Source organism: Otolemur garnettii, unplaced genomic scaffold (assembly GCF_000181295.1).
Source record: "Otolemur garnettii isolate 467f Iridium unplaced genomic scaffold, OtoGar3 scaffold00093, whole genome shotgun sequence".
Classification (NCBI taxonomy): Eukaryota; Metazoa; Chordata; class Mammalia; order Primates; family Galagidae; genus Otolemur; species Otolemur garnettii.
Genome location: NW_003852488.1, coordinates 4,898,288 through 4,908,303, shown reverse-complemented (window position 1 = coordinate 4,908,303; position 10,016 = coordinate 4,898,288).

Sequence of the window (10,016 nt, the reverse complement as noted above, 5' to 3'; positions counted from 1 at the left end):
CTTCTATCTGAAAATGAATTATATTTTAAAATAAGTTCAATTATGTAATATTATTGTAATATTACATAATCTACAATATAATATATAAATATTGTAATTTTTTATACATTTAGAAAACATTGAATAATTATAACTAACAAGTAGATTTTTCTACTTGCAGAGAGGTCAAAAAATGTGGATATGTGGAGTGTTTCTGTTCATTGTTCACACAAATCAAAGAAAATTATAAGTTAGATGACTTCAAACATCTAAACTGATATAATTACAACAAATAAGATATGTGTGTGCATGGTCTAACAGTTAAGTTTGTGGACTTGCCACTATGTGCTTACATTGGCAACTGTACAAACAACTTGGTAAGGTTTCATAACGTTGGTATATCCTGTTTCCCTGCTGTGTTCATGTGGACATGTGGCAGTGGCTTGCTGAGTGGTGTTCAATTATTGTTGTTGCATGTTTTTGTGTACTGTTGCAAGAATGTTGGAGCTTGTATTAGAACAACGTACAAACAGTCATAAATTTCTTGTTAAACTTGGCAAGAGTGGAAGTAAAATCAGGTACATTTTAGTCCAAGTTTACAGGGATAATGGCCTGAAGAAAATGGCAGAAATAGATGAATTAAATGTTTTTCTGAGGGGAGAGAAAGTGTCACTGATAGTAATGAGCCAGTAATGAGCAGAATTGGCAAAAATTCATTGAATTATGCATCAAAATAATCAGCTGACTGTGAGAAGCATAGCAGACTAAGTAAAAATATCAGTAGAGAAACAGGAAAATTTTGACTGAAAATCTTGGCCAATAGCTTATGGTTCTTGCATCATGCCAATGCAGCAGCTCATGTAGCACTGTCTCTGAGTAAGTTTTTAGCCAGTAAACAAAGAAATATATTGGATACTCTCCCTACTCACCTGCTCTGTCTCCCAGTGACTTTTTTTTTCTTTACCCAAAGATAAAGGAAATATTGAAAGGAATACATTTTGGTGACTTTAAGGATATCAAGGGTCAAGGGTCATACAATGGCAGCTCTGATGGCCCTTTCAGAAAAAGAGTTCCAAAATTGCTTTGAAGGGTGGAATAGGTGCTGGCTTCAGTGCATCACATCATAAGGGGAGTACTTCAAATGTGACTAGAATCATGGACAGCAATGAGATATGTAGCAGTTTTCTAGGATGAGTTCATGGGCTTAAATTTCAGACCTCATCTATGAAATAATTTCCTCTTTGGTTTTGACTAATTTTCCTCATTGATTCTATTACCTGACAAGTGGTTTAATCTCCCCATTACTCTAATTTGGTAGGTCAAAATATTTATATGGAAAATACTTCAGACCAGGAATCTGTTTTGTAAATATGTGCATGTTGGAGTTGAGATTACTGGGTACATTTTTTTAGGACGATGTCTTTGCAAACTTTACTCTTTTTTTCCTTCATAGTTCATTTTTATGGCAGGTTGTTTGTAGTTCCACAAATGAATGCCATCTTGCAGGTCTTTATGCGGTATAGCAAAGAAGAGAGAACTTCTTATCATTCTTTTCTTAGAAAATTAATGATAGTCACTATTGCCTTTAAAAGAGTCTGATGACTACTTGAAAAGTCTGGTGATAACAGACATGATATAGTCAAGGTGAAATTGCAAATTAAAATATACAAGTTTCATGACCTTGATATATAATTGGTGGCTTTCTTGTATTGAAGAAAACTGAATAAGAAGAGAAATTTATTAATAACATTCTTCTAATTGAAATGGATGCAGAGTTTATTATATGTACAAAATTTTTTTGTACATGCACTGGGAGACATAGTAGATATTTTTAGTTTAATAGAGATAACAAGCTAAAATGTTATGAATCAATAAACTTTATAAAATTAAATGCAGAACTATTTTGGTTTTTTGCAGACTTTTGAGTGAATTCCCTTCTGTTAGATTGGCCATTAGTTCTTCTAATAAATTCTATGGCAGTTTTAAACTAGTTTTAACACAGAGCGTCTACATATTTGCACCATTGAATTGTGCCAAAAACCCTTTAGTACATAGTTTGTTCTACAAACTTACCATATGGATGTCTCGAGTTTTTATGAGGTATTTTTATTTATGTACATATAATGTTTATTTGCAATGGTATGTTTATATCACTTATGTGATCATAGTACCCCTCATAAAAATATCAAAGTGTGCTTCATTATATCCATTTAAAATTATTTCATAGTTAAGTTTCCTGACACTATGCATGTGACAAAATGCCACTTTTAATGATGAAACACATTTCTCATTTATCCTTATATATCAAATAAGTTAAACAAACAAACAAAATAAAACAATTTAGGGTGGCACCTGTGGCTCAAAGGAGTAGGGCGCTGGCCCAATATGCTGGAGGTGGCGGGTTCAAACCCAGCCCTGGCCAAAACCTTCAAAAAAAAAAGAAAGAAAGAAAACCAATTTAAACGATGAATTTTCAAGTTAGGTAAAAACAAAGAATTTATACCTTTAGTTTCAACTTTGGTTGTAGCCTAGCAAAAGTTAAAGAATTCACAGGTTTTATGATGGTATTTCAGCCTAATATATCTATAAAATTATGATAATACATTAGAATAAACAGAGACAAGGTTATTTTTATTATTTCATGGTTCTTAGATTATTCATTTTTAAATACCGAACACATTTATACCAAGGAAAATGGAGTGCATGAACATTCATCTCTCGGCAATCTCAATAAAAAAGAATTTGTTTTAATTATTTAAATGTTTTAAACCTTGATTCCTTATTTTGATTTGTGGGGACTCAATGATTCTTTATACACAACCCTGACATTTATATTGTTTCTGGTTTAGTGTGCTATTAAGCACATTGTCTTACTTAAACCTCACAATAACCTTGGAACACAGCAGGGTAGGGTCCTTCTCCATTGGTAAATGAAACTTACTTAAACATTTGCCAAGTTTATGGGGCCAGTAAATGGCAGAGACAAGAATACAAACACTACTAGTAAGCTGCATTCTTTCCACTTTAACATCAACATTAAATCAAGGAAGATATTATGGAAATAGTTCTTTTAGAATACTAACAAAATATATGACAAATATGAATAAGTTTAATAAGAAATTTGTAGGCTTCTTTGAAGAAAATGGCCAGATTTTACTGAGGGGCATAGAAAAAAATTGAGTAAGCAATGACAAAGATGTTTATGGAGAGGAAGATGTCAACTCTCTCCAAATTGATCTATAAACTTCACACGTTTCCAATCAAAATGCCAGTGGGCCTTTTTTTGAATTTGTCAAAGTGATTTAAAATTTATCTGGAAAATAAGTTAATGATTACTCACATTTTTTTTTATCTGAAAAGAAGAGCAATGCCCTTATCAGATTGTAAAATACATTATTAAACCATAAAATTATACATGGTAGTGTTGCCAGACCAGTCAGAAATATATGTGAAACAGAAGAGAAATGCAGAAACAGACCAATTATATATGGAATTTTAGTATATGATAAAGATGACATTTCAAACTAGTGTCTACAACATGTTGGAGGCAACTGGGGACAATGTTATACCTTATATCAAACTAAAATCCAGATGAGTTAAATATTTATATGGGAAAGTGAACTTACACATCTACTGGAACAAAATGAATGTAAGTGCACATTTACATATTCAGAGAAAGGATTAGTGTGCTTGCTCCTAAGGCCCAAAATGCAAAGACAAAAGATGAATAAATCTGAGTATACAAACATGTTAAAATTTAGTATGGATAATTACCACAATTCAAATTAAAAAGTTAGCTGATTAACACAGGACTAATAATTTAATAATTAATAAGACAACTGTGAACATGATAATATATAGAGCAAATATAAGTAATTTCCTGGAGGAGAACTACAAATAAAAATCAAACAGAAACATCACCTAGATTTAAAAAATATGTAAATTAAGGGAAAGCCCTGGTCTTTACTTCTCTGTTTAGAACCATTAAGTACATAGGATGACTGGAGTAAATGGAAATGAGGTATTTAATTTAGTACTGATAACTTGGTATAGCTTTTCTGGAGAGAAAGTTTGCTATTTGTGTAAATAAACTTTAGGGTAGCTGTACTATTAATTCATAAATTCCAATTCTAGGGAATTATAGTAAGGTCAGACTTAGATAAGAATATAGACATAGGGACTTTATTACAGCACTGTTACATAATAAGAAAGCAACATTGAAATCTAAAGACATATCCACAAAATACTTAAAATTTGTGAAATAAAAATATTGAGAAGCTATTTAAAATAATGATGTAGAAATATGTTCTCATCAAATTTTAAGTTAAAAAAATTAATGTAAAATACAGATATTATATATATATATATATTTTTTTTTTTTGCAGTTTTGGCCAGGGCCAGGTTTGAACCCACCACCTCTGATATATGGGGCTGGTGCCCTACTCCTTGATCCACAGGCACTGCCCTGGTTTTACTTTTTATATACTTAAAGATGTGGTGGGTTTTCTGGGGCTATGGGTTTGTGGATAAATTTTATTTTTTCTTTTCTTTACTGCTATTATTTTCTGCAATGAACAGTTATTATCTATACAATAAAAGAACAAAAGCTTAAAATAGTATATGTGTATTTTTTTTAGTGCCAAATACTAGATCACTTCTATTTCTCCTATAAACCAAAAATTATACCATAACTTTTATCAAGTATTGAGAACACATAAACTTTTCAGAGTTTTACAAGGCAGTTTTGCAAATGCTTATTTCACTGATCTTAAGTCAGAAGAATCTTGTGAACATTTTCTTATTTTAAAAAATATTAATTTCTGGGTGGCGCCTGTAGCTCAAAGGAGTAGGACTTCAGCCCCATATACGGGAGGTGGTGGATTCAAACCCAGCCCCAGCCAAAAAGAAAAAAAAAAAACTGTATTAATTTCTATTTGAAAGATTATGTGATAGAACACATAATAATTAAACTTTTCTTTTAACTTTATTCCTGTGTGGACTTTGACAAATGTCAAACTTTAGAGGGCCTGTGGGTACAGGGAGATGACACTACATTATTAGTGACATTTTGTTATTTTGTTTTGATCTGATCCTCATGCATAATCCAGCACTGGTATAACAGCATACATGTTCTTGAGGTACCACTTTGTCTCTTTAAAAGAGACCTGGGACTAGTTGAGGTGTGTGAGGCACTAGCCCAGAGCACAAAATTTAAGGTGACACTAAAACAACAGTGACAAAAATGTCCCTCAGCAACCCAGATAAGTCATATGTTTACGCAATATTCTTTAAAATAAAAAGCAATGCAGAAAAGCCTTGATGAACAAAATACCACAATATTAAGTAAAGACAAGTCAGTATTTTTTATTTTTTCTTTTGCTGCATGCTCCAATATGGCCCTGTGGAACACTACTTTAAGAGGCTAAAAATAAGATCAAAGGTACATTTAGGAATTTCCTGGAGAATCTGAACTTCTCCACTTTTGTTGTCATGGAGATTCGTAGGAACAATGAAACATATTAAAAAAGAAAACTGTTTGTTCATTTTCTGCCTTGCAGTGGACAGTTCTAGATGCCCCAAACCTAATTTTTTAAATTGGGTAATTAGAGGAAATGTAGGGGAGCACTGGATTTAAATTATGCCTTACAGATAGAGAAATGGACTGTCTTCTCTTACTTTCCTCCACTCTATTACCAAAGAGTAGATGCTCTGATGTTCCATAATTGGTCCCCCATGCTAGAGGATAGGCTTTCAGAGACAGGAGTCGTGAGTTTCAAATACCCGCCTCTCTGTGAAATGCAGTCTTGACCCTTCTTCCTTTTGATTTGCTTTGCATCTTCCCCACCTCCACCCATAGTGTGCCTTATTACCATATGAAAAACAGTGGGTTATTAAGGTTAGGAGTGTAGTCTGTAAAGTTAAACTGCCCAGATCCAAATCCTAGCTTTATCACATTGGCTAAGTGGCTCAGGCCTTACCTTACTTCTCTACACCTTAATCTTACCATCTGTAAAATGGGTCTGTGTGTTGTGAAAATAAAGTTAATTAAGCCATGAGAATTGCTTAGCACAGTGTCTGGCTCATAGAAAATACTTATAACCCTTAGGTATTAATATTTTATTAAAACATATAAAGTTATTACTTAGGAATCTTTTAAGTTCATAGGCTTGTTCTAAAAATAGTAAGGAAGTTTGGGCTAAAGACCCAATTAGAGATACATGGTGTCTGTGAATTTGGTTCAGGTATCCCCTAACATGTACAAGGGTATTGTTTCTCTGTCATTTAAAAAACTGTGGCTAGAAAAATGAAGTAGATTTTAAGATTTCTGAAACTTAGATTTCTTTATCCTTGAATAACAATATTTGTTATCGATTCTCTAAACATGTGGGTGTTATTTTATTTGTGTAAGCTGTAATTTCAAATAAATATAATCTCAGTGAAGTATGGGTTATAAATAGAAGCATTATTTGTATTTTTGTACATTAAGTTTCTTTTGAAAATCTGTGGTCATTTTCATAAGAATTCAGAATATGATGGCATTAAAAGACACAAAATATTCAATGCTACTCTGCTTATTTTTGTACTTCCTAGAATACCTTTCCTGTCCAATTGTATTGGTCATGCTAAAGCAGAATCTTTTCAAATTCTGAAGTAATGGTGATAGGTTTTGTGCAGGTGAGTTCCAATGATAGGTTTATTTATCTTAACACACAACTTAGTGTTCTGAAGTCATATTAAAAAATATTGTGGACAGAAAGTGGTTTAAGATGCTATTTTCATGGATAACTCACAGGACAGGTTGAAAGAAATGTCATAAAAACGTCATAGACCAGAAGTAGAGATGTAAGTTTTATATAACCAAGTGAGAAAGCATATATATTGTTCGTATTATAACTTTTTCAAAATCCATATATACATATGAGTACATACGAGTGTTTATAGGGTATTTTAGAAATTAAAAGGAAAATAAAAGCATGATAAAATATTTTAAATGTTTTGCTATTCTTAAATCTATATCCATTATGTGTATAAACATGTTTTCCAACATTTTCTTGATGTTTGGTTGGACAGTTGCTGTGATGAGGTACAGCATATACCTTATTCCAGGATTAAATTTCATTGTGAGTTTGTGCCACAGCACACAGTGATGGAAAAGGAAATTAAGACTGAAGACTTCAGGACTGGAGCTTTGTCCATTATTTGTTAAAGAACTTTAGCGACAAGCCTGTAGGGGTGAAATTTTTATAGTGTATCAAATTGTCCTTTACCACTTTGGTAGTAAGTGAGAATTTATAACCACAGGAAACATTTTCAGTTTTATAATGCTGGCCTTCTTAGACATTTCAAAATCTGCTGCAAAGACTCTTGAAATTCTCGTACAAAATTCTCTTGGGGTAAAATGTGTTTCTCATACGTGTCTGATTAAATATGCATTTGGTACTTTTCAGGCCCTCTGACCTGAGACTTCTGTTTCAGTCGGGTTGAGAGAGAGGGGAAGGATTCCTGTGATCTGTCAAGGAGAGGATATTTTAGAAATAATTTGCCTTTAAAAAAGCTAAAACCTGAAGAGAGTAAACATCAAACCTTGAATAAATGTTTGAAATCAGGAAATTTGGAAAAACATTGTGTGTTTGAGAGATTTGAAGAAATGCTCGAGAATCTGTGGGTGGGTGATAACCACGTTTGTCTGATTTTAGTGTAGATCTTTAGATGCCCGCTTTTTCCCAGTATTTTACTCAATCTTCCTGACATTTCCTATGATTTTTATTAAAAGTCTCACCCACTCCCAGCTTGAAACTTTTTACTACCAAAAATCTAGGCAAAATCTCCTTGCCTCTGAAACCATTCAGGAAACAATTTCTATTGGATACAAAATCACTTTCAAGCCTCCATTTCTGTTTTTCCCTCCTGCTGCAGAGGAAGACGTTTTTTTCCCTTCCCCTTCACTAAGGAGTTCCTTCAGCTGCGTCTTCTACAGGAACCACCATTCCTTGTTTGAACTTTCTGTTCTCTTTGCTAGCTTCTTCCTCATCAAATCTTCCTCACCCTGAAGAGGTATTTTCCCATAACATTGCTTTTCTTTACTACCTATATCATGTTTTCTTTTTTCCTTATTATTAACTGGTCCTGCTGTAGAACCCAGGTAATATCTCCCACAGATTTCTCAATTTGTACTTTTAAATTTTATCAACCAACTCTTCATCATATTTCAATTGTTCATCTGAGTCTTTGACCCGCTTGCCCTATTCGCACATTCCCACTGTCAACACCTCTTGAAATTATTGCTCTGAGGCTTCCAGACACCATTCTCTCTTGGGCCTCTTGTTATTTCTGTGTTTGTTTTTTCTAAGACTTCTTTGATGGTTTTTCTTCTGTTATTCTTTTCAAAAGGTAAAAGCATAACTGTGGTGCAAATATAAAATGAGCACATATAAATAAAGTCATAAATCAATGAGGGAACAACTACGATGTTAAATCTCATTAAAAACTTTTTAGAGAGTAGGAGTGTGTGTGGTCAACTTAGTAAACATTCAGATAAAATTGCTGAGTTCAGATGATTAGATATAGAAGTCTCAGCTATCTTAAAGGACAATAAATTGTATCTTTTGTGATTGTTTACCTTACTCATAGCCTTATGTACCTACCAGACATCCATCCTCTTCCTCAGCTTATAGGATAAAGGGAAGAAACATTTTATTGTGTTTATAAAGATGAAATATTATAATAGCTTCCTATTGCTGCTGTTAAATGGGCACAAACTTAGTGACTTAAAACAAGATAAATTTATTATAGATCTGGAGGACAGAAGGCCAAAATGGGTTTCAATTTGCTAAAATCAGAGTGTTGGCAGGATTGTACTCTTCTGGAGGCTATAGGAGTGAATGCATTTCTTGCCTATTACTGCTACCAGAGGTTATCTGTGCTCCCTGATTCATGCCCTGGCTCTTTCATATTGAAAGCTGGTAACTGCTGGTTGAGTTATAAAATCACTGGCACATCTTTGTAGAGACATTATTCCACCCAACACAGGCATGTTAGATTTTTATGAAGTACTTTTTACTAGATGTGCCACTGACCATACCATTTATTATATTATTACTATAGATCCTATATTTAGCCTTATTCTTTTTTTTCTTTTTATTAAATTATAGCTATGTACATTAATGCAATCATGGGGTACAATGTGCTGGTTTTATATACAATTTGAAATGTTTTCATTAAACTGGTTAACATAGCCTTCACTGCATTTTCTTAGTTATTATGCTAAGACATTTATATTCTACACCTAGTAAATTTCACATGTACCCTAGTAAAAAGCACCGTAGGAGTAGTACCACCAATTATCCTCCCTTCTTCCATCCTCCTCCTCCCCTCTTTCTCCCCTTTCCCCTTCTTCTTGGCCTATAATTGGGTTATAGCTTTCATATGAAAGCTACAAATTGATTTCATAGTAAGAGTGAGTATATTGGATACTTTTTCTTTCATTCTTGAGCTACTTTGCTAAAAAGAATATGTTCTAGCTCCATCCATATAAAAAACATGCAAGAGGTAAGGTCTCCATCTTTCTTTAAGGCTGCATAATATTCCATGGTGTACATATCCATTTGTGGGATATTATTGATCCATTTGTGGGTCGATGGGCACTTGGGCTTCTTCCATGACTTAGTAATTATGCATTGGGCTGCAATAAACATTCTGATACATATATCTTTGTTATAATGAATTTTGGTCTTCTGCATATATAAGTGGTAGACAAATTGTAGGATTGAATGGCAGGTCTATTTTTAGATCTCTAAGTGTTCTCCAAACATCTTTCCAAAAGGAACGTATTAGTTTGCATTCCCAGCAGCAATGAAGTGTTCCCTTTTCTCCCCATCCATGCCAACATCTCTAGTTTTGGGATTTTGGGATGAGGGCTAATCTTATAGGAGTTAGATGATATCTCAAAGTAGTTTTGATTTGCATTTCTATGATGATTAAAGATGATGAGCATTTTTTCATGTGTCTGTAGGCCTGAGCCTGTCTTCTTCAGGGAA